Raw genomic sequence first — 24800 nt, 5'->3', positions numbered from 1 at the left:
ATGTTTTCAGGAGTGGAGCTCCTGGCATTTTTAGTCCCTGCGGCCAACGTATCTAGATCCATTGGAGAAGGTTACTGTAAAGCGGACAGCTGTCCTTCTGCCTCCCCAGGGAGCGGCTGAACCAGCTGTGGTCTGTTGATTATTTATGCATTTGTAAATGTGTTGTACCTGTTCTTAATCGTTAGATGGGAGTAGGGGAATAGAACGAAAAGCTGGAAAGTAACTCTTTCACTGTATGAAATGGAAATCCCTTAAAACTTGGGACGACTAGAACCAGAGGTCTAGGGAAGAACAAGATATACCTCCTGTTCTTGATATTTTTTAGATTGTATGTCCAGAAACATTTGCTATGGGATTTCTTTCTTAGATTTTCTATCACACCTTCATTATTATTTTTATAAATAACTGATGGTTGAAAACATAGCTAACCCCAGGGGCTTCAGGAGAACCTCTAGCAAAGATTCTGTACAGTTCAGAGAACCTCCAAATCCCACTCCTGGCTGGCCCTCCCCTCCCCTCCTCTCCCAGGAGTCCCCACGTGACCCGTTTTGGATACAGGTGAGTGCAGGGCTTACACGGAGGGTTGGGGAGGGTGAAAAACGGGCCTAACCGGAAGTTTGGGAAGGCCAGAAACGGGCCCATTTCTGGCCTCCAGAGGGCCTCCGGAGCCTGGGGAGGCCCATTTTCACCTTTCCAGAGACTCAAAAATAGTCCCTGAAGCCTGGGGAGGGCAAAAGCCCCCCCCCACTGTGGTGCAGGAGGCGGACTAGGCCACGGCCTCCTTGGCCATGCCCACCCAGCAACCGGGCAGAGAACCCCTTGCTAAAACTTTTGAAGTCTACCCCTGACTGATACCCCTCCCTCCTGTTTTCCCCACAGCAAAGTTGGGCTGACAGAGAGGGACTGACCCAAAGTCATGGCTAAAGCAGGACTAGAACTCACTGTCTCCTGGTGTTTGGCCCAAAGTCCCCCAGCCATCTTTCATGGCTAAGGCTGGACTGGAACCCCCAGTCTCATGATTTCCAGGCTGGCACCTTATCCAACCAACCAACCAACCAACCAACCAACCAACCAACCAACCAACCAACCAACCAACCAACCAGGGATTGCATATAAAACACGTCCAGCACTGGTTAGAAGTAGCCGTGCAGGAAACGGCCTTTATTTGTTTGTTATTTCTGTCTTTTAAGCCCGAAAGGTCAATTTAGGACTGCAGATCTTTGTCTTTGAGGCTGGGAGGAAAGTTGGGGGGTGTTTTTTGGTGCCCTTCAGAGATGAAGCTTCCCTTGAGTCCGGCTTCAAAAGCATTTATGAACTCGGCTGCTTCCTCTCTCTGTTTCTGGTTTTTTTTGTTTCTCCCATTGAGCAGCTCCTTGATTAGATAAAAATAAAAGTTGCTTGAGCATTCATTTCTGCTCTGATGCATAACAAATTTATGCAGATTCTGATCCGGCTCATCTGCATGTGAAATAGAAGAGGGTGATTACTAGCCAGGCGCACCTGTACGGAAGCTTCGCTGGGCAAAAGATTATTGATGGGCAGAATAAGGTTGAAGTGAGTCACGTGGAGCTTGGGAAAGTTGAACGGAAGGAATGAGATGGTCAGGAGGGACCTGGAAGTGGTGATGGGGGGCTCCCTCCGCGTTTTCTGCTCTTTGGTCAAGCAAAACCTTTCTGCCCCTTGAATTGTTTGCTACTGGACTCAGGACTTATGCTCAGGGAACACCTATGGTTTCACATGACAGGGCTGGGCTGCTGGGGGTTCGTGGGGGTTTGTGAGAGCTAAGATTCCGTGCAGTTCGGAGAACCCCAGATCCCACCCCTGGCTGGCCCTTTCCACCTCTCCCCTCCCAGGAGTCTCCATGTGGCCTGTTCTGGATGCAGGGACAGTAAATGCAGGGCCCGTGCGGAGGCTCAGGGAGGGGGAAAAACAGGCCTACCGGAAGTTCGGGAAGGCCGGAAAAGGGCCCTCTGGAGGCCCCTCTGGAAGCTGGGGAGGCTGTTTTTGCCTTCCCAGCGGCTCAAGGGAAGCCTCCGGAGCCCAGCGAGGACAAAAACACCCCCCCTCCCACCGTGGTGCAGGAGGCCGACAAGGCCACACCCACCATGGCCACGCCCACCCAGCAACCGGGCAGAGAACCCCTTGTTAAATTTTTGAAAGGCATCCCTAAGGTTTATGAGTCCGGAGAATTTGATGCAATTATTGGGAAAGTTCCGAGTTAAAATCTTAGGGAAAAGTTTTATTACCAATAGAATAGAATATTTAGAGCTGAAGAGTTGAACTGTGGGATTCTTGGGGCTCCCTGAGTTTGGCTGTTTTCTTGCAGACATTTCATGACCCAACTAGGTAACATCATCAGTGCTAGAGGCGAGTGCAGAGAGGAGGACTGTGTGATCCTTGGTGCTCTCCGAGCTTGGTGGTTTTCTTGCAGATGTTTCATTACCAAACTAGGCAACATCATCAGTGCTAGAAGGGAGTGGGGTTGGGGAGGAAGAAGGGCCAGTCCTGGAGTCTGGGGAAGGCTCTGAGGAGGGCTCTGTGTCGGAGGCAGAGGGGGGCCAAGACCGTCTGACAGTTATCCGCTTCCTTTGAGCCAAGGTGGCGCAGTGGTTAAATGCAGCACTGCAGGCTACTGCTAGATCAGCAGTTCAGCGGTTCAAATCCCACCGGCTCAGGGTTGACTCAGCCTTCCATCCTTCCGAGGTGGGTAAAATGAGGACCCAGATTGTTGGGGGCAATATGCTGACTCTCTGTAAACCGCTTAGAGAGGGCTGAAAGCCCTATGAAGCGGTATATAAGTCTACTGCTATTGCTATTGCTTTGAAGTCAGGCATCAGTGGGGCAGAAGAACAGCTGGAGCCTGTTCTCGACGTGCGCATGCCCAGAGCTGCCAGAAGAACAGCTAAAGAACAGGGGTCGACTTTGGAGTAAAGGCACAGTTGGACGGTGAATGGCCCCTCCCAGAGGGAATAAAGAGGAGCGAAAGGGGAGGGGAGTTTGCAGGAGACCATTACTTCAATTCCTTAGGGTGAAGATCTGTGCCTGGCTTCTTGCCAAGTAATTGCTGCTACCGCGTGGCATTTGGAAGACATCGGCCTGGCGACTCTCCAAGCCTGATAAAGTTGTGAAATCTCATGAAAGACTGTTGGCCGGGACTTTGCTGGAGAGGAATTGCCTTTAACCTAAATAAAAGAAGTTTTATCAGGACAAGGAGTCGGCTTCATGATCTTGGGGAGCCTGGGTCAGAACACCCCACAAGTAAATAAAAACAGGGTGGGACCGGCAAGCAAGCTGACCTTGCAAAGGGGAACCTGGTTTCTACGTGGGAGCTGAATTTTGGATGACTGGGATCAGGATGAGAGGAGGAAAATCAGAGAAGATGAAACATTGTAGGCCGACTTAAAAACAAACCAACAAACACACACGGGTCTCCTCGGGGAGTTGGAGGATGGATGTTAGCAAGAGAATATGCAACAAATTGTTAAGGCTGCAACTTTGTGTACCCTCAACGGAGAGCTGAACAGCAGAGGAGGTTCTTCAGAGAAGCTGTTGTATATTATTTTACTGTTTCATGGGAAAGCGCATTAGAGAATATTCCAGACTAGCCAATAACCCGGCATTGCCCCGGTGTTTATTTTTGCCTAATCCTGTATTAGACAGGAAATTGAATTGAATTGTTTATTATTTATAGGCCGCCCTTTTCCCTGAGGGGACTCAGGGCGGCTTACAATTCATGGGAAGGGGAGTGCAAGACAATATAACACAATACGTGAATAAACAAAATAATAACAATAAAACACAACAGTCATTCAACATTCGGGTGGGGCGGCGTAGTCCTTATCCCCAGGCCTGACGGGATAGCCAGATCTTAAGGGCTGTGCGGAAGGTCTGGACGGTGGTGAGGGTACGAATCTCCACGGGGAGATCGTTCCAAAGGGTCGGAGCTGCTACAGAGAAGGCCCTCCTCCGCGTAGTCGCCAGTCGGCACTGGCTGGCGGATGGAACTCGGAGGAGGCCTAATCTGTGCGATCTAATAGGTCGAAGGGAGGTAATTGGCAGGAGGCGGTCTCTCAAGTACTCAGATCCACTACCATGGAGGGCTTTATGGATGGTAAGTAGCACCTTGAAGCGCACCCGGAGATCAACAGGTAGCCAGCGCAGAAATGCCCTTATTTTGTTGAAAACGTTTGGACCAAATATAATTTGTAACATTGGATTTTCCCCCTTATCCTTGTGGAGTAATGTGAAGCCGTTACCATGGCAACTACCCTGCGCTGTATAGTAGAAACCATTTTACGGCAGTATGGTAGAATCCATTTAAAGGCACAACAGGCTGTATCTCAACAGAACACACAACCTGAGGGGGTGTTAGCAGTAACTTACCCCCAGAGCATTTGTTTCCAGAGAGTCAGTCATCTGTGTACCAAGTTTGGTTGCAATTGCTCGAGGCGTTCCAGAGTTATGCTGGAACACACACACACACACACACACACACACACAGAGAGAGAGAGAGAGAGAGAGAGAGATTTTTATATAGATAGATTAGATCTACTAATAGTTTTCTTAATTTGGATGTTTGGATGTAACCTAGCTGGGTAATGAAACCTCTGCAAGAAAACCATAAGCTCAGAGAGCACCAAGGACTCCCTCATACATTTATTTTCTTCTCTCTCTCATTCAGTAAAGCTTGGGGGCAACTCCTCGTGGGACTCTGAAGGCTTTGAGGGCCAGGTGTGACCCCCACATCTCACTTCTCTTTTATACGCAGCACAATGAAATGAACTTTTATGGAACCAGCGGCATTTCCCCCCAATCGAAAGAGAAAGCTTGGCCTTTGAACTTGACGGTTGGGGGATTCCGTCCCCTTCCTTATCTTTCCCCCTGCCCGAAGTGGATCGTCTCTATGACTGACGTCCTGAAGGTCCATCCGATGATTGTTGAAATCGTCGAAAGAAATACGTGCTGTGGTATAAAGCAAAGGAAAAGACGTGCCAGATAAATGCTTCATTTGGCTTATTTTGAAGATTTCCCCAGGAGGGGGTGATTTCTGCCACCCATCCTAACCCCGCGAGCAGTTTTATTGCTTATTCTACAATAAAATCAAGAGTTTTAATGAGCTTCAGAATCCATCCCTCTTGGATCGATCCAAAGAGACCACTCATTGTGATATATAAAATATTGTTAATATTTTTGTTACTGACATTGCAAACTGAGGTTTCCTAGCAAAATGCTTTCCCAGCGAGACGAGTTGCCTCAGTTGCTTGGAGCCACTTCTGGATAAAGGAAATTTTGTGCAAACTGGAAGTTTTAAAATAAAACAACAAGCGAGGGAAAGGCCAGCATTCTAAGTGAGGGCGAAAGGAGATTCTAAAGTCAGTATTGTGGCCCACCAGTGGCCAGTGGCCAGCAGAGCTGGCAGCAGATTCGGACAGTGAGGAGGTTGGGGAGGAACCTGGGCCAGTCCTGGAGTCTGGAGAAGGCTCTTAGGGGGGCTCTGTGTCGGAGGCAGAGAGGGGGCCAGGGCCGTCCGACAGTTATCAGCTGCCTTCAGAGTCAGACATCAGTGGGGCAGAAGAACAGCTGGAGCCTCTTCCCAGTGTGCGCATGTGCAGAGCTGCCAGACGAAGGGAAGAGCTAAAGAACAGGGGTTGACTTGGGAGTAAGGCCACAGGTAGATGGTGAATGGCCCCTCCCATAGGGAACAAAGGGGGAGCAAAAGGGGAGTGGAGTTTGCAGGAGACAATTGGTTCATCCCTGCATTCTTGCCAAGTATTGCGGAGTCTGAAAGATATCGACCTGGCCACTTTCCAAGCCTGATAAAGGTCGGTACTTGTGAACTACCTTGAAAGGCCTTGGGGGAGGAAAGGCTTTGCTGGAGAGGAATTCACTGTCAATTAAATGAAAGTGGTGATCAGGACGAGGACTCGGCTTCGTGCGGCTGGGGAAGCCTCGGTCAGAACAGTCAGATCTGCTTGGCCTCTAAAATGGAAAGAAAAGGCAAAACAAAGCAGGGCTTGATCTGTAAACTGAGGATTACTGAACAGCAGATGTTCAGCCAGTGTTGGCCAGATGTTTCTGAAGTGTTAAAACCAAGGGTGCTCTCCTCCTCTATTTCAAGGGGATTTTGCTATGCGTGTTTGGTACGGTTGAACTGACAACTCCCAAATGATCTTAAAAACAATAATCGCTCAGATTATAATTCTAAGCGTGTTTAATCAAATAAAGGGACCACTTCGAACCAAACCCGACGTGATGGTACAGGTGTAGGATTTTTAAGCGGCCTGAATCTTTTAACATATAGATAATCACGTCAGTCAGGATAGGAGCAAAAGATGACCCCCATGGTAACAATAATGTTGGGGTGAATTGATCTCCTGATGCCTATGTGGGCCCCTTTTGCGTTAAATGCTGCTTTTCTAAACAACACTGAAATTATGTCTGGCGTGTGAAAGAAAAACAGTCGAGTCTAGAGTGGATGATAATGTTCTGACCAAGGCTTCACAAGAGCATGAAGCAAACTCCTGGTCCTGGCAAAATTTATTTACAGAGAATTCTGCTCATTCACATCCAGCAAAGTCTTTCAAGGGAGGATTTACAGTCACAGGCCTAATGTCAGCATTCCAAGTATCATGCAGAATTAAATCAGAGTCCAAGGCAAAACTATCCTTAAAGTTCCAATTTAATAAGTCAGACATCTTGGTACATCTGTGGAATCCCAAATCTGAAAAACCTCCTGGGATTCCATCCAGTTGAAAGTTCATGATCTTATCCCCACACCCATGAATCCATCACATGGTCGAATCTTCTTCGGCCATGCTGGCATCTCCACCCAGCTGGTTCCGGTCAGGTGCAGAGGTGCGGAGACAAAAGTTGACCTTGGCTTCTAGAAAAGAATGACAACAACACACTCCCCCATTCTATTCCTTTCTATTCCCCCCTCCCAACTACTACACTGATGAAAAAGCATAGTGAAATAGTAGAAAGTGTGGCAGGCCAAAGATCCTAAAAGGAACACAACTACAGGCCTGACACCTTCTCTGGCTTGGAGAACTGTCAGGCTGATATCTATAAAGCTTGGTCAGGAGTCTCAGAGAGTCATGAACCAATTAAGCGAACTAATTGTCTCCTGGAAACTCCACTCCCCTTTTGCTCCCCCTTTGTTCCCTCTGGGAGGGGCCATTCACCGTCCACCTGTGGCCTTACTCCCAAGTCGACCCCTGTTCTTTAGCTGTTCCCTTCCTCTGGCAGCTCTGCACATGCGCCCACTGGGAACAGGCTCCAGCTGTTCTTCTGCCTCACTGATATCTGACTCCGAAGGCAGCTGATAACTGGCATAGAGCTCTGTCCCCCTCTCTGCCTCCGACACAGAGCCCTTCTCCAAGCTTTCCCCAGACTCCAAGACTGGCCCATGTTCCTCAACCTCCTCACTGTCCTGATCTGCTGCCAGCTCTGCTGGCCACTGGCGGGCCACAACAGATAAGTAGATATAAGTGTTTGTGGAGATGCTCAGTCATCCAGGTCATAGTTGTCTCAAATATGCCCCCCCCCCGCTTCAAAAAGCAACCGGACGTGTTTTTCCTTGAAGAAGAAGGTTTCCACAACCAATTGCACCCTCATTCCAGTGACCTTAAGGTTTTAACAGATTAACCTTGGTGTTCTGTGTGCTTGCTTGTTTCTTTGCAGTGTTAGGGTTACCCTTAACTAGGTTACAGCATCAGTGCTAGCAGTGATCACTAGCACTCATGATGTTACCTTGTTCTAAGTTCAGACGCTTGGCAACATATTTATGACAGATGCAATGTCTCATGGTCATGAGTTCCTCTTTTAGAATAGAATAACAGGGTTGGAAGTTATCTTAGAGGTCTTCAAGTCCAACCCATGTTCAAGCAAGGAGGTTCTGTATTGTTTCAGGCAAATGACTGTCCAGTCTCTTCCTAAAAACCTCCAGTGTTGGAGCATCCACAACTTCTGGAGGCAAGCTGTTCCACCGGTTAATTGTTCTCACTGTCAGGAAATTTCTCCTCAGTTCTAAGTTGCTTCTCTCCTTGATTAGTTTCCACCTTGTCCTGCCCTCAGGGCCCTTGGAAATATAGCTTCACCCCTTCTTCTTTCTGGCGGCCTCTGAGATATTGGAAGGCTGCAGACAGTGGCCAGAGTTAGCCTGCAGTACTGCATTCTAACCACTGCGCCACCAAGGCTCAATCTTGTCCAGAGCATTTTATTTGAAAGAGCGTTGTGTTTGAAGAAGTGAGAAGAAATTCATGTTGGGAAATTGTGGTGGATCCATCATGCCAGCAGGCAGCCCCCTCAATGAAGATGGTTGTCTTTGATTGCTGTCACTGTTGAGTCAATTCGAAAGTCTCTGGCACTTTGCGAGAGTTGTACAACGTGGCTCAGGAAGCATTTTTTCCATGTCCTCATGTAAAGGATAGGAAAGGGTACTCTTGCTATCCTAATTAGCTAGGTCAGTTATGTGTGGTGCACGAATTAGCGAGTCTCAAATGAGCCGGTGTGCTGCAACACAACAACATTACGTTCTTCCCCTCTTGGATGTAATAGTCACAATTTGCCATGTGAAGGATATGCAGCGCAAGTGGGCCCAGGCTGACAAGATGTTTGCATAATCTGAGTAATGAATAAATTAGGGAACAGTATGATCTGTGTATAAACATTAGGCGAATGGAGGGGGGGGGGAATTAAACTGGCTCTATTTGTTAGGAGTTGCTCACCAAAATCGCCGAGTGGGTGGGTGGAATTCTGTTTGTTGTGCCAATTTTCTAGGCCGCTTCATGCGGAGATGGCACGAGGGGCATTCTGGATGGTTGTTCTGGAACCTGAGAGGCCCAGCGGAATTGTAATGATCTAGAACACCCTCCATTTCTCTGCATTTTGACTTCTTTTGTGGGGGCAAAGCAAAATTAACAGGGAAGTTCTGTGTAGGGCAGGGGTGTCAAACTCAAGGCCCGGGGGCCGGATCTGGCCCACAGGACCGGAAACAGGACCAACCTGCAGTGCTTCTGCCAGCGAAAACGGACTCCCGAAGTCCGTTTTCGGCTGCCGTGGCCTCGTGCAACCCTCTGCCAGTGAAAACGGAGTGTCCCTCCTGAACTGGTCAAACCCACCTGGCCCTCTGAGGTAAAACACAACCCTGATGCAGCCCTCAGTGGAATTGAGTTTGACAGCCTTGGTGTAGAGTTTAGAGCAGGGCGCGCCGAACCCCCTGTCTGTGGACTTGCATCGGGCCACGGCATGTCAGAAACGGGGCCACGCAAACAAATGAAGTGCCACTCACAGGATGCAGGCAGCACATGAAAGCACGAAAAAACCTCCCCACAGAACCGGCCCCTGGTGCCCAAAAGGTTGAGGGCCACTGGTTTAGAGCAACCTGTCAGAGTTTGTTGCAAAAACCATATCCAGAAAGCACACACAGATACCTGATTCATCAGGATTCATTAACTTCTTTGTATACATAATAAACATATAAGTAAATGTACAATACCAAGAAGCAGGTTCTTCCAACATGGTAGAAAGTAGAGAGTAGTTTGGATGAGTTTCCAGTTTCAGTTCAGAGTTCAGAGCAGGCTAATTCTCTTGCACAGACTCAGAGTTACATAGGTAAGCTACGCCCAGGCTCCAAGCTGTCTGGCTTGGTTCTCAGTCATCAAATAGTTCCCATTGGCTGACCCAGTTGCCATGCCTACACATTGGCTGACCTTGTTACCATGTCCCATTCCAACCAGTCCCCAATGGCTGACCTGTTGCCATGTCCTATTCCAGTTCATGAATATTCTTAAACAACCATTGTATTATTGGAATGAGAAGGATAAGCTGCCCTGAAGAGTTTGTGAACAAAATAATAATAAATAATAATAAATAATAACGGATAAAGAGCGGAGGGAAGAATGCCAATTTAGAAACCTTGGAACTGCACAATATGGAACATTGAGCAAACATTTCAGAATCTCCTAGAAACAGATCATGTGGGATCGCTTGATTCTTGCTGAGATTCCCTGCTTTTCATTCTTTACGGTAAAGCAGCTTTCACTTTATATTCATTTGTGTGAGTATATAAGTGCACACACGCTAGACAGTGGTTTGTAAACACCGGCCTCCTCCAGCCTGTGTGGATGTGTTATGCTGTGTGGGTGTGCAGGTCTTTTCTGCCTTGGGTATCAAATCATCTTGGGCCATTCTTGTTCATCACCTCTCCCTTCTCTTGCAGAAGACAAGTCTTGCCTAGTTACCAAATCAAAAGAATATAGGAATAACAGAATAACCAAGTTTGGAGGGACCTGGGAGGTCTCCTAGTCTGACCCGCTGCTTAAGCAGGAGAACCTATACCATTTCAGACCAATGGATGTCCAATCTCCTCTAAAAAAAACCTTTATTGATGGAACACCCACAGCCTCTGAAGGCAAGCCATTCCACTGACTGAATGTTCAGGATGCAAATTTAGAATAGAATAGAATGAAATGGAATAGAATAGAAAATTGGAATGGAATGGAATAGAAATAGAATTGAACGGAATAGAGCAGAGCAGAGGAGAACAGAAAATTGGAATGGAATGGAATAGAATTTGTCCCTCCTTCAAAATCTTGCTGATCACATTGGTTCATTTTTCCACCCAACTAATATGCCTTAAATGTAACTGGCATGTATTTATGATGGTTGCAGGATCCCAGGGTCACAAAAATCACAATTTGTGACCTTCCCAGCTGGGGGAATCCCATTATGATTCATTGAATATCCACATGGACTCCCTTAACAGCCATGGTGGTACGAAGGGATCTCCCACGAACACGGTCCCCAACTGCTCCCTAAGGCCCAGGCTTTTGGGGGACTAAGGCTTTTGGCCACACCTTCATCACTAGCCAGCCGTTCTGTTTAAGAGCTGAAATTGGTAGGAATCCGTGCTGAAATAACACCCTTTTATGATTTTTTAAAAATGCTATTGTTCCTTTTCTCCAAGCTCCTAACCTTCCATTTTTCCTGGTTTCTGAGGATGGGCAATTCACCCTGACTTTTTCTCGTGGAAGAGATGGATCTCCTTCTCCGACCTCAGGTCACTCGCTGAAGCTCAGGGTGACATTTAATATCTGTCCATCCAGAGGCCGAAAGACCATCTCTGGGCAGGATCTGGGCTCCGTGGCTGAATTGCAGCTGCTTTCATTCTTCTTCTTCTTCTTTATCCTCCAGAATTTGGGTTGAACTTTTAGCTGCAGAAAGTGCTTAGCCCCAAAATGTCAAAGGGTAACTAGCCACAAATCTTGAAAACCATCTTGTCATATTTTCCCAGTTGGCCTCTGAACCACTAAAGGGAATATGGAGGATTAATAGCTGTAAGGTCAGCTTCCCCGCTGTAGACAAGGTTTATTTTAGTGTCTCCTTCGCTCTCGGCAAGATATTTTCTTAAGACTGGGATCGGCTGTTCATTTAAAAGGGCCTTAATGGGCTTTTTGAAATTTTCAACCAAATCGGAGGAGTAGAGTAACTACTTTTAACGGTTTCGCCGACGAGACACTCTCCGGCGATTTTTAAAAAGGGCAGCCATTACAACAGGGTTACCTTTGCAAAATTCCCAAAGGGAAAGGCCTCCTCTCCTGATCTTTGATCAAAGCTTGGGAAGGAAAGACAGATTTCACCATGGGAGAGAAACTGCGCAAGGAAAGGCAAGATGTTCATGCACAAAGATGCTTGTCTCCCTTCCAAGGAAATAATGCACCATAGTCCTTCTACAACAGGGGTCTCCAACTCAAGTCCCGTGGGCTGCATCCGGCCTGCAATATGGTTGGATCCGGCCTGCAATGTGGTTCTTCTGGCCGAGGCCTCCCAAGATCATGAAGCCGACTCCTCGTCCCGATAAAACCCCTTTTATGTAGCCTAAAGGGAATTCCTCTCCAGCAAAAGTCCCTCCCAACAGTCTTTCATGAGATTTCACAACTACAGACCTTCATCAGGCTTGGAGAGTTGCCAGGTTGATATCTTCCAAACGCCACTCTGTAACAGACAGAACTTGGCAAGAGGTCAGGCACAGATCTTCACCCTAGTGAATTAAACTGTCTCTTGCAAACTCCCCTCCCCTTTCGCTCCTCTTTATTCCCTCTGAGAGGAGCCATTCACGGTCCACCTGTGGCTTTACTCCTGAGTCGACCCCTGTTCTTTAACTGTTCCCTTCTCCTGGCAGCTCTGGGCATGCGCACACTGGGAACAGGCTCCAGCTGCTCTTCTGCCCCACTGATCTCCGATTCTGAAGGCAGTTGAAGGCAGCCGATTCAGATGGCCCTGCCCCTCTCTTTGCCTCTGACACAGAGCCCTCATCAGAGCCTTCCCCAGACTCCAGGAATAGCCCATCTTCCTCCCCAACATCCTCACTGTCTGAGTCTGCCACCAGCTCCGCTGATGGGCCACAGTACTGGTTGGATCCGGCCTGTGATGTGGTTGGATCTGGTCCACAGGACAGTTCTGGAAAATGTAAGGGACCAGCATGTGTCAGTTTGGCCCAGTCTTCCCATGTTACTTTGGCCTAGTCTACCCAATGTGAAGAGGAAACGTGCCAGCAGTTTGTGGAGTGGCATCAAGCTGGCCACGCCACCCAGTCAGCCACGCCTCCATGTCCCCCCCTGAGGTCAACCACAGCCCTGATGTGGCCCTCAATGAAATTGGGTTTGACACCCCTAATCTATGAGGAAGGCTCTAAAATTTCTTTTCCTTGGCAAGAACTTTTAAAGTGGTTTTGAAAATCAAATTGAATGAGAAAGAAAAAAAACCCTGGAACAACAGCGGTGCCCGGTCCCTTTGGCATTAGCCATGGCTGCTGGCCTCGATAGGACCTGGAAGGGCATAATCTGCTTGGCACCAGGGTTTTAATTCCCCGAGATCGACACTTACAGTGGCACTCCAATAAGTGAAGTCACTTTTCTTTCGCCTTAGAATTGGAAGCGTACATCATTCTCTGCCCCTGAGAGGTGAAGCTTGGAAAGTATAAGAGTAGCGGATCCTCCAGCTGATTTGTGGCTTGCAGCATCAAAGAATGATTGTGAAGGTTGGCAGCAGGCTGAGGAATCAGCTCACAAAGGAAGTTTGGATGGTGGTTGCAGCACTGCGGAGAGCTCCTCAAAACGTCTTTGTTCTCGTGAGGATTGGCTGTGGCCTTGTAGGGTTAAAGGAAGACACAGATAGTCCTCAACTGATGACCGAAGCTATGATGGACCTCCCCAGAGCTAGTTATGACCTGTTTTCAGATTTACAATGGCTACACACATACCCACCGTTCCTGATGACATTTTGGGTGTTGGCAACCAGCTCATCTTTCTGGTTCTATTTGAAACTTTGCTGTAGGAGGGCATAACTATTGGCAATACAAATTATTTTGTCTGGGGGCTAAACCATATGAGATGAATACTTGAGGGATGTCTAACGAAGAGAAGGTCTAGAGGTGATGGGATAGCGGTCTTCCAGTACCTCAGGGACGCTCAGAGAGAAGAGGGGGTCAACCTATTCTCCAAAGCATCTGAGGGCAGGACAAGAAGTAATGGGTGGAAGATGGTCAAACAGAGATCCAGCCTAGAACTAAGGAGACAGTGAGTGCAATCCATCAATGGGACGTGTCTTCCGAAGTTGTGGGTGCTCCGTCACTGGAGGTTTCCAAGGAGACGTTGGGCAGCCATTTGTCTGGAGTGCTGTCGGGTCTCCTGCTTGAACAGAGGGTTGGACTAGAAGACCTCCAAGGTCCCTTCCAACCCTTTTCTCCTATGCTCTTTGTTGACTTCTGACAAAATGTTGCTGTTTATCTCCCAGGGAAACGTTCCTCTTCGTTTTCTCTCTAAAAAGAATCCTGATTATTATTATTATGATGATGATTTTACTTTTCATACAATACATCAGTTTTCCCTGCATTTCCTTCCCCTCTTTCCCCCTTTTATTTGTTTTAATTTCCCTGCTGCTTAGTGGACATGTTGGCTGTTCCTACCAGCTGTGTGAAACAATCAAGTCTGCCAGTTGGCTGAGGCCACCCCTGGAAGCAATTTCTACATCGCCCTCCTCCCCCCTCTGAAAAACGGGGGTCTGTGATTGTCACGGTCTATCAAATGTGTGCGTGATAATTGCTTCCTCCGCTATCTTTGGAGGACAGCGAAGCTCAATTAATATGTTTGCATGTTTTCAGATCTTAACATCTCAAATAGGCAATTATTCTCAAGATGACATAACACGTAGGGAGGGATTTCACAAAACAATGAAAAGTGTATGCTTTGGGCCAAAGAGAGAGAGAAGCGGGCGGGGGGGGGGGAGAGAAAAGCTGTTGTGTTGGAAATAAATCTCTCGATTCAACGGCATTAGTCATTTGGATTTGGCCAAACGTGCTGGGAACATTTTCACTGAATTGTCCTGAACAAGGCAAAACTGCTATTGGCACTGGAAACGGCAACTTGTCCCTTTAGCCAATGGAAGTTGCTATCTGTGCTGCCGCTTAGCAAATCAGCCATTCAGTTGGTCCAGAACAGAGTCGGGTATTACATCCAACTTGAACAACGTCCCGTGTTCGGCTTCAAAACGGCTCTGGGTACGACGTTGTTAATGGTACAATGGAGAGAACTTGCACAAAGAGGCTCCCACGGTGGGCACTTAACCCAAATGGAAGCTATTCCATTATAACTTCCTAGGGGTGACAGGATAGTAGTCTTCCAGTATTTGAGGGGCTGCCCCAAAGAGGGAAGACCTCTAGGGTCCCTTCCAACTGTTCTGTTCTATTTTATTCTATTCTTAATTCCAATATTTATTCTATTCTATTAATTTTCTATATCCTATGCTACGCTACGCTACGCTATTCTATTCTATTAATTTTCTATATTCTATTCTATTCTATTCTACTCTACTCTACCCTACCCTACCCTACCCTTTGCTTTTGACGGAAAGCAATTCCGTTTAGCAGGGGGGGGGGGGAGTTGAGACATCTTGCCTTTCACCAGTCCTTCCCTAACCATCTCTGGCTTTTCTGCTCCCATTATGGATCTGTTAATTTACCAATTTTGAAGGATTTTTATCTAATAAAAAGCGCAGCCCTCTAAGAGCCCGTATTTCATTCCTGACACAGAGATGTAGTTATGACAACATAATGTCAAGTACCTGAAACAGCTTAGAGGTGCACAGGAGATGAACTGAAATTGGAAGCCTCTCAGGAAGCTGGGGAAAGGGAGAAATTGCCGACTTGCGTTCTTGCAGTGTGTAAAGTGACTAATTTAAGAAGAACTTCCACCTTCCTTTCTGCTGCTTTGGTGGGTTCCACAGGCGGAAACTCAACATCTCCGAGGCAACATGCAACATCCCTACATTGACTTTGTGACCTGAAAGCCAAAATCCATACAGGTAGTCCTTACAACAGTTCATTTAGTGCAGAGAAGAACAACAAAAATGATTAGGGGACCAGAGGCTAAAATATACGAAGAACGGTCGCAAGAACTGGGTATGTCTAGATTACTACTAACTTAACAACTGCAGTGATTCACTTAACAAATGAACAGATTAACAGACTTGGAAGGAACCTTGTAGGTCATCTAGTCCAACCCTCCGCCCAAGCAGGAGACCGTACACCATTTCTGATAGGTGGCAGTCCAGTCTCTTCTTGAAAGCCTCCAGTGGTGAAGCTCCCACTACTTCCAAAGGCAACTTCTGTTCCATCGGTTGATTGTTCTCTCTGTCAGAAAATTCCTCCTTATTTCCAGGTTGAATCTCTCCTTGTTCAGTTTCCATCCATTCTTCCTTGCCTGGCCTTCGGGTGCTTTGGAAAACAGCTTGACCCCCCTCCTCTCTGTGGCAGCCCCTCAAGTATTGGAAGGCTGCTCTCCTGTCTCCCCTGGTCCTTCTCTTCCCTAGATTAGCCATGCCCAGTTCTTGCAACCGTTCATCGTATGTTTCAGCCTCCAGTCCCTTCATCCTCCTGGTTGCTCTTCTCTGCACTCTTTCTGGAGTCTCCACATCTTTTGGGGTATAATAGGTAGATTTTGTAACTATTTCATTTATGCTTCTTTGTTTAGTAATAGACTTCTGCACCGTGTAAGGGGGTCAGATTAGTTGATCTCTAAAGGTATGTTCCAACTCTTAAAAGCTGTGATGGGGATCCTTTCAGGAGGACATATTTTCTGCACTTTTAAGGGTTTCACTAATTTACAAGTGAAGACATTCCTTCCATTTTTTCCCCTGAAGGAGAAGAAAGTTTTCATTAACTTCCACCGAATAAAGCGATGATACCTCTGGTGCTTATCTTACTGGACAAACGGATTGTTTCTTTCTCCAAATCCAACTGTATTGGGACAGATTCAGTCTGACCCTCTTCTTGTAAAGTCTTCTACAGATTTGATGAATGACTTTTGCTAATGGTAAAGGAGAGGAGGAATTTTTTGTGGGTTCCCTCGATCATCGTCTAATCTTCGAGGCAGCCTTTCAGAGGAAGAAATGTGGTGGAAGCCTTCTGTTCTCGAATTAATGGGAAGTGTTAGGAAAAGCTGCTTTATGGGCCGGAAGTCAGGATAGCAGTCAAAAGTAATAAGAAACGTAAAGAAGATTATTCCGAGAATACCAAGGGACTCCAGTTTTCTCTCCATTCTTCCCAGAAAATGATGTCAGTGTTTTCAGAGCTTGACTCTCAGGTCCTAAGAGCCATAAATGACCCGTGGAGTTACTTCTGGGTGGTGTCAGGTGCACGAAGTCAGGAACCAGGTTGATTCAAATGAGTAGAAGTTTATTCCACGCTATGTCTAAACAAGAATCGGAACTACTAACGGTCAAGGCAAATTGGCAGTAGTTAAAAATTGACAGAATTCAAGGAGGGCTGAACTTAGATCTCTTCTGGGCATGTTTGGCCCCGTCCTCAGCTCAGCCTGGTCAGCTCCTATAAAGAAATTACAATCTTCTCACTAAAGTAGTTTCCTTTATTGTTCTTCACCTATAGACAGAATCTTGCCAAACTAAAGCAACTATTTGCATAACTACAGATGTATTCTAGGGACACAGTGGCTCAATGGGGAAGATGCTGAGCTTGTCAATCAGAAGGTCGGCAGTTCAGTGGTTTGAATCCCTAGCACTATGTAACGGAGTGAGCTCCCGTTACTTGTCCAGCTTCTGCCAACCTAGCAATTCGAAAGCATGTTTAAACTGCAAATAGAAAAAAATAGGAACCACCTTTTGGTGGGAAGGGAACAGCATTCCATGAGCCTCGGCATTTAGTCACGCCAGACACATGACCATGGAGAAGTCTTCGCACAGCGTTGGCTCTTCGGCTTTGAAACAGAAATGAGCACCACCCCCTAGAGTCAGGAACGACTAGCACATATGTGCAAGGGGAACCTTTACCTTTACCTTAAGAGTCAACAGAATTCAGGGAAGGCTGAACTTAGATCTCTTGTGGGCGCACAGGGACTCATGAATGCTTGACCCCGTCCTCAGCTCAGCCTGGTGAGCTCCTATAAAGAAATTACAATCATCTCACTCAAGTCGTTTCCTTTATTATTCTTCACCTATAGACAGAGTCTTGCTGGACTAAAGCAACTATTTGCATAACTATAGATGTATTCTAGGAAAAGCTAGAGGGGAGCTTTCTTCACTATCTTCCTTCTGACCAAACTATCTGAACCTCCTTGCCTCTTTGCCCTCTGGAACGCAGCCCCTCCTTCCCTGGGAATCCAGTCTACACTGACCTTCTATAAAGGGGGCCACCCCATCTCTCTTCTTCACTGCGAAGGCTAGTCAAAGATCGCCTCTGTGATGCGAACCCAGCAATTGAATTAATAGCACTCTCGGAGTGCACTCAAAGGTACAGCCGTCCCCTTTGCAGGAACTTATTTTCTACTCGGAGTGACATGTTTGGGTTTTAAATATTTTATTTTATTGCCCGTGTCAGCACATCAGTGATGGGTGAAAGCAGGAGAGTTTCTGAAATTCAGTCAAGGGACAAGTATTGAAAACTGCTTAAGCCATCGAGGTTTGTAGAGATAACCCCCATCCTCCTCCGAGAAAAGTATTAGGAGAAATCCTTGAGGAAGCAGCTTATGCATAGCTGTTCCTTTCCTGTTAACATGTGCAAAATAGTGACAGAACAGTGATGTCTAGCTACGCTTGGCGACTTCCCTTGGCTCAGAGTTTTGAAATTCCCCAAGTGTTCATTTTTGAGAAGCAGCCCCCTCTCCGCCTGGGCTCGGTCCCCACATTTGCCAAATTAGCACCCCTGTTAATCCTGGCATACTGGCTGATGCCAGGTGAGAGAGGCACCTCCGGGGCTTCCCGGCGACCTTCGCAATCCTGCACGTGTCGTTCTCACGGGGACCTTTGATGTTTCCATCCCTCGTCGTGCCGGTGCCGGAGTCGATTCCCTGCAGGGCAACATCGGGTGAGGAGTTCTTTTGCAAACTTGAGAGGATCTGGACCGTTCAGCTCTTGGTTCTTCCACTGTGTTGTTTGGCTGCTGCGTTTACTCTTCGGAGTGTGTATGTGTGTCTTTGCCTGTGACTTCTGTTTACTTTTGGTGGAGGAGAGAGGGGGGGGAGAAAGGGGGGGAGACGGAGGGAGGGAGGGGAAGAGAGAGAGAGGGGAAGGGGGAGAGAGAAGGATAGAGGGTGGGGAAGAGAGACAGAGAGAGAGAGAGAGTGACAGAGACAGGGAGGGGGAGGGAGAGGGAGGGGAAGAGAGAGACAGAGAGAAAGTGAGCGAGTGACTGTCAAGGAATGGACTGCCAGAATATTAAGCTTGGGTTAGAGAAAACCAGATGCAAAACCTTTACTTGGGGCAGAGAGGAAAGGAGGTAACCTTGGCAGAAATATACAAGAAACGTTGTCTAGACAAAAGTTGAAACATGATCAAGTCCTAGGAAACAAGTTAGCATTCAGAAGTGTCTCAGACAGATGCTTCTTTGATTTACTTGGATGTAAGAAGGAAGAGTGGTAGATCCGCACAACTAGACTTGGGAGCTTCTGTTGTTTTAGCCCATGTTAACAAAGTTGTGTTGTGATCTTCCTGTGGTGTTGACCTTCGGCCAATGACTTCTCTTAAGAACCTACGCTCAGTTGCAACCATTTCCTTTTCGCCACAAATTCGTAGAACCTTGTGCTGTGTTGTTCAAGCATGTCGTGCTGAAATAGACTTGAATAACCCAGGGAGAGCTTGGGAATCCCACATAGGGTTTGGGGGCAGGGGTGTGTGTGTATCTGGGACAGGCAGGTGGCTTATACCTGGGATAAGGTAAATCATGATTTCATTTGAAGATGGAGGAATATTTCGGGACCTCAGACAGAGCCCCGGAGGGAACTGTTCGTAAGGTCCTCTCTCTGATTTATTTTCTGGCGTTTCCTTAAGAACAAGATTTATTTTTCATTTAATCCAGGTATGTTGATTGTACAACACGCTTTACCAGATCAGTGAAAGATGCACACAGTTGCATTTATATATCAGGTTAAGCTTGGTTTGCATTACGCTGGGTTAATTATGTTGTGACGTGACAGGTTGCGCGAACCCATTCCACCTTATGGATCAGTTTGGGGGGTGAACCCAAATAAATATCTTCATTAGAGACCTGGACCAGCCTTTGCTGTAAAGAAGAAAACACAACAATTCACTCTTGGAAAAGGGGAAAAAAACAACAGGACAATAAGGTTGACTCAGCCTTACCCACTTCCGAGGACCCAGATTGTTGGGGGGCAAGAGGCTGACTCTGTAAACTGCTTAGAGAGGGACGTAAAGCACTGTGAAGTGGTATATAAGTCTAAGTGCTTTGGTTTCCTTTCCCTCCCTCCCTCCCTCCCTCCCTCCCCTTCCCTTCCCTATCCATCGATCAATCCATCCCAGCTCAAGATTGGCTCAGCCTTCCATCTTTCCGAGATGGGACCCAGATTGTTGGGGGCAAGACGCTGACTCTGTAAACCTCTTAGAGAGGGCTGCAAAAGCACTGTTAAGCGGTATATAAGTCTGTGTGCTATGGCTATTGCTAATAAAACAACATATCGAATTAAAACTTTCCTGCAGTTGATAACTTGGTGAAGATGTGTGGCCAGCTGATGTGTGAGCGTGACATTAGCATCCTTTAAAAAGCAATAAATTTTACTAGTGTGACCCTCCTATTTGGAAATCATTGGGGAGATCATATCACATTTTGGAGTGCCATAAAAAGGGAAGGAGGAAGCGTTTCTATCTCCTGGGAGCCACAAGGGCAAAATCTCTGTGTTGTGAACCTAGAAACGGAATTAATGCAACAACCAGGTTCATCCTATTGTGTGAACACCACCACTGAATCTGATGAAACTACGCTGAATAGCTTGAAAGAGGTCAAACGATGGGATGTATAATAGATTTTTTTCATGCATGATTTTGCCATTCTGACTCTTGGGTGATTGTGGTTACTTCTCCATGTTTCTAGGTCATTCTCTCAAAATAGATGTTATATGGAACAGCAAGCTTTGATCCTATACTTGAACGTCAGGAAAATGCTACTAATTCCATATACGTGTGTGTGTGTGTGTGTGTATTGTATTGTATTGTATTGTATATATATAAATGGCTGTGTGTTTGTTTGTGTGTGTGTGTGTGTGTGTGCCAGCATAACTCTGGAACACCTCGAGCAATTTCAACCAAACTTTACACACAGACTTACTCTCTGGAAACAAATACTGTGGGGGTAAGACACCCCTACCACCCCTCAGGATGTGTGTTCTGTTAAGATACAGCCTGTTGTGCCTTAAAAAGGCTTCTAGCGTACTGCAATAAAATGGCTTCAACTGTACAGTGCAGTGGAGTTGCCATGGTAACGGCTTCACGGTACTCCAGAAGGGGGCTCCCTCTGGTAAAATCCAACATTAGAAATTATGTTTGGTTTGGACAATTCCTCCCTATAAATAAAAAAGCCAGGTAAAGCCAGGTTATCAGCTAGTATATATGTGTGTGTATGTATGTATGTATGTATGTGTGTGTGTGTGTGTATGTATGTATATATATATATATATATATATATATATATATATATATATATATATATATATATATATATATATATATATATATATATATATATATATATATATATATATATATATATATATATATATATATATGAATGAATGACTTGGAACCTGCAATATCATCATCTTGGCTAGGAATGACGTTGGCTTTTCACAGCCTTCTGTTATGTTCCAAAGGTTTTCATCTGGAGTCAGTCCAATAACAATATCATAAGCATATGTTTCTTTATATTGCCATGAAGAGTGGCTCATATAGCTTCACCCCCACCCACCCCGAAATATTGCAGTGGTCTACTCTGGAAGTTTCCAGTGTCGTTAGTCGTTAATATTCTCTTTTTCTATGTACTGAGTTGGCTGAAGGAGAAGGCCAGGCATTATATCAGAGCTCTGTTCACCCTAAATAATGTAGAGGCTTCTATTATTTCTGAGGTTGTGTGCTCAGGGATTATCAACCTCTCCATATAAATGTATAAAAAAAACGAAGGGAAGGAAGAGAGGAACGTACAGGGATGAAGTGATGGAAATGAAAGACACTGCCATGAGAATTTTTCTTTAAAGGCACTTCGTGGCCATGGAAGTTTTTGGGAGGACTGATACTTATGATTAATGAAACTATTAATAGGGTTACTTTGAATGTCTGCTTTGAGAAGCCACAATTTCTATATATTTAGTGGCCTCAAATAGCTGACCACACTGCTTAGATTCAGTAGCACAATTTTTCAGAACTTTACAAGAGACCTCCAAGGTCCCTTCCAACCCTGTTCTGTTCTGTTCTGTTCTGTTCTGCTCTGCTCTGCTCCGCTCCGCTCTGCTCCGCTTCACTCCACTCCACTCCACTCCACTCCACCCCTCTACGCCTTCTGTTCTGTTCCATTCTTCTCCATTCCATTCCATTCCATAGTTTCTCTCCTCCCCTCCCCTCCCCTCCCCTACCTTACCCTCTCCATACAAACTCAGTGCATATCCCTAGGACGATATTCCTTTTGATTTACCTGTTTTACCTCTTCTAACCCCCTCACACTCTATCCTCCGTGTTGTGTTACCTGGAGGATAGAGTGTGAAACGAACGAAGATAGATACAGGTATTTTTCGACTTACGCTCTCAATGAGACTAAAATGTCCCCTGCTAAGCAAGATTACATGAGATGCGCCCGCTTTGACAACCATTTTGCCGTGACTGTTGAGCAGCCATTAAATGAACCATGTGGTCATTAAACAAACCTGGCTTCCCGCATTTACTTTTCTTGGTGGGTGCCAGCTGGGAAAATACATGCCAAGTGTCTGAATTTTGACCTTGGGGTGCCATGATGGCCATAAGTGGGAATACCAGTTGTAAGTCCCTATTTTCAGTGTCGTCACAACTTGCAACAGTCACTAAACGAATGGTTGCAAGTGAAGGACGACCTGTGGCACTTTTCCCAGCGTTTTGAACGCCTGGCCAATGGACCGGATCAGGTGATATATCTGACCTTGAACTCCTGATCTTGATCAGATGCTTTGAAGATCTGATCCACTCTGATCGGAGTCCTGTGTCTTTTCAGCAGATGAAATTTCACGGGGTTCAGGGGTGTTGCTGGGAGAACCAAAGGCTCCTCGGAAGAACATTTTGAGATAAAAGTGAGCCTTTTGTTATACCGGTTGAAAATGAAGTTTAGGCCGGCGTTTCATGAATGCCGGGGAAATGAGATTTCCATTAAGCGTTCTGCCTGAGCAAAAATAGGTAACAATGGCAATCCTTTAAAGAAAAAAATTATTCCAGGCTTTTAATAGCTCTCCATCTCTTATTGTGGGTGTGCTTTTTGTGTTGCGGATTATTGTGGCTTTGCTGTGAGCTGAGACCGGGGCCTTGGCCCTCTTCTTTGTTGCTGTTGTGACGATCACTTTAGCGTGGCCGGATGATGGACTGAAGTGCCAACTCTTCATTAGATATATCTCCAGTATGACAGCTACGCATCTCGCAATGTCAGCCTGGTTGCTGCCGAGTCATCGCAGATTTACAGATTCTATTACACCTGTATTGAACAGCCCTTAATCCGGTCAGCGAAAGGGATGGCAGGGGGGGGGGGTGTACGTGCAGCCTACAAGCAGCATATTTTATCTGTCGCTTTCAGTATCAGAATGTATTTTTCGGGGGGGGGGGAAGGTTGTATCAAGTGCCTTTGAAATATTTGAATCCTGGGTCAAACCTTTTTAAAAAAAAAAAAAAAAAAATCTGTCTATCAATCGACCATCTCTTTCGGAGCAAGTCGTGTCACACAAAGTGCAGAACCAGATTAGTGAGGAAAAGATATAAGGGAAGCAGAAAGAAATAGCTCTACTTTACACCATTCACTTTATTCTCCTTTCTCTGCCCCCCCGCCCCCCATCCTTGTAGACCAGGGGTGTCAAGCACACAAGGCCTGCGGGCTGGCCCACAATGTGGTCAGATCTGGCTTATGGTCTACTCAGTGCGAAGAGGAAGCTGGGCCAGTGTGGCTTCGGCCTGGTCTATGAAGAGGAAACATGGCAGCAGTTTGGGGAGTGGTGTCAAGATGGCCACACCCACCCAGTCAGATGCGCCCACCCAGTCAGCCACACCCAGTGAGTGGTGTCAATCTGGCCACACCTACCCAGCTGGCAACACCCACCCAGTCGGCCATGCCCCCCCCCCCGCCCCTCCGAGGTCAACCACACCCATGATGCAACCCTCAATGAAATTGAGTTTGACATACCGACTGCAGTCACCGACTGCTTTGGGTTTAGGACAACTCGCTGTAGCTGACTTGCCATGGCTGACTCCCCATGGCCGACTCCCCATGGCCAACTTGCTGCGGGACAAAAGTGACATAACATAGAAGAAATGGCGACATAGAATCATTAAAGGAAGGAGCAACAAAATGAAATGTGAAGGACGAAAATTAAAATAATGTTTAAATTACTTTAAATCATTAAATACCATAGGCGAATTGTACCATATCGAGATTTCCCGTGGCAAATTGGCCGCGGCAAGTTGACTCTGATGAATTGGCAGAGGGGATTTGGCCGTGTGGCAAGTTGTCCTGGTCCATCTGCTTCATTCCTTGTCTTTGGTTCTTCAGGCTTGTCAATTCCCTCTTTCCCAGAGGTCTTGTCAATTTCATCCAAAAGATTTTCTCACTCTTCCTCTCCACCCGTCCATTCTTCCTTCATAGATTTGCTTTAGAATTCAATTTTTTTTAAAAATGCAATTCCATTCCACTTTTATTCATTCTGTCGAGAGAAGCAAAATTGCTTTAGTATATTTATTTTGTCCTGATCAGAGAAGCAAATGACTTTACTAAATTTATATTGTACAAATCTCTCCACATTCAGCTATTCATTCTCAGCATCTTCTAGGTTAACCCCTCCGTCCCCTTAAGAAAAAAGAAAAGATATCGACAGGAAAAAATTTTTTCTAAGACTGTTGGGCCATAGATTGAGTTGACACGAAAGGGCCTTCCTTAGTTTTCTGCTTATCCTTAAACACCACGACTTTTTCGGGACTTTCTTTCTATGCCCAACTGTGTTTCATCTCCTCCACAATCACCAGGACAATTAGAGTCAACTTGAAAGCAAAGTTGTGCAATGATTTCAACCACTACCGCTTTGAAGTTGACACACTGAGACTGAGGGACGGAGAGCCATCTGTGGAATGCCAATTCCAGACCGCAGGCGACAAGAAGAAGCCAATTCGGTGGGAACCAAGGTCATCCAGCCATCTCGGTTACTAAGGTCCGGGCTGTTGCCAAAACAATATTAAAACTGCTGATCGGGCAATGTGATTTGAACTAATCATCTTTCTCTCTT

At 46.3% G+C, this 24800-nt stretch overlaps 1 protein-coding gene across 2 annotated transcripts in view; it reads left to right on the top strand.

Annotated features, from left to right (window-relative positions):
* IL1RAPL2 (interleukin 1 receptor accessory protein like 2) overlaps positions 1-24800 on the top strand; it is a 349653-nt gene that overhangs the window by 100706 nt on the left and 224147 nt on the right. The window lies entirely within an intron of this gene.

Source organism: Thamnophis sirtalis, unplaced genomic scaffold (assembly GCF_051295495.1).
Source record: "Thamnophis sirtalis isolate CommonGarterSnake01/CBP01778 unplaced genomic scaffold, rThaSir2_p1.2 scaffold_13, whole genome shotgun sequence".
In the NCBI taxonomy this organism is placed as follows: Eukaryota; Metazoa; Chordata; class Lepidosauria; order Squamata; family Natricidae; genus Thamnophis; species Thamnophis sirtalis.
The sequence above is the reverse complement of the archived record's forward strand: the minus strand, read 5'-3'. Positions and strand labels throughout refer to the sequence as shown.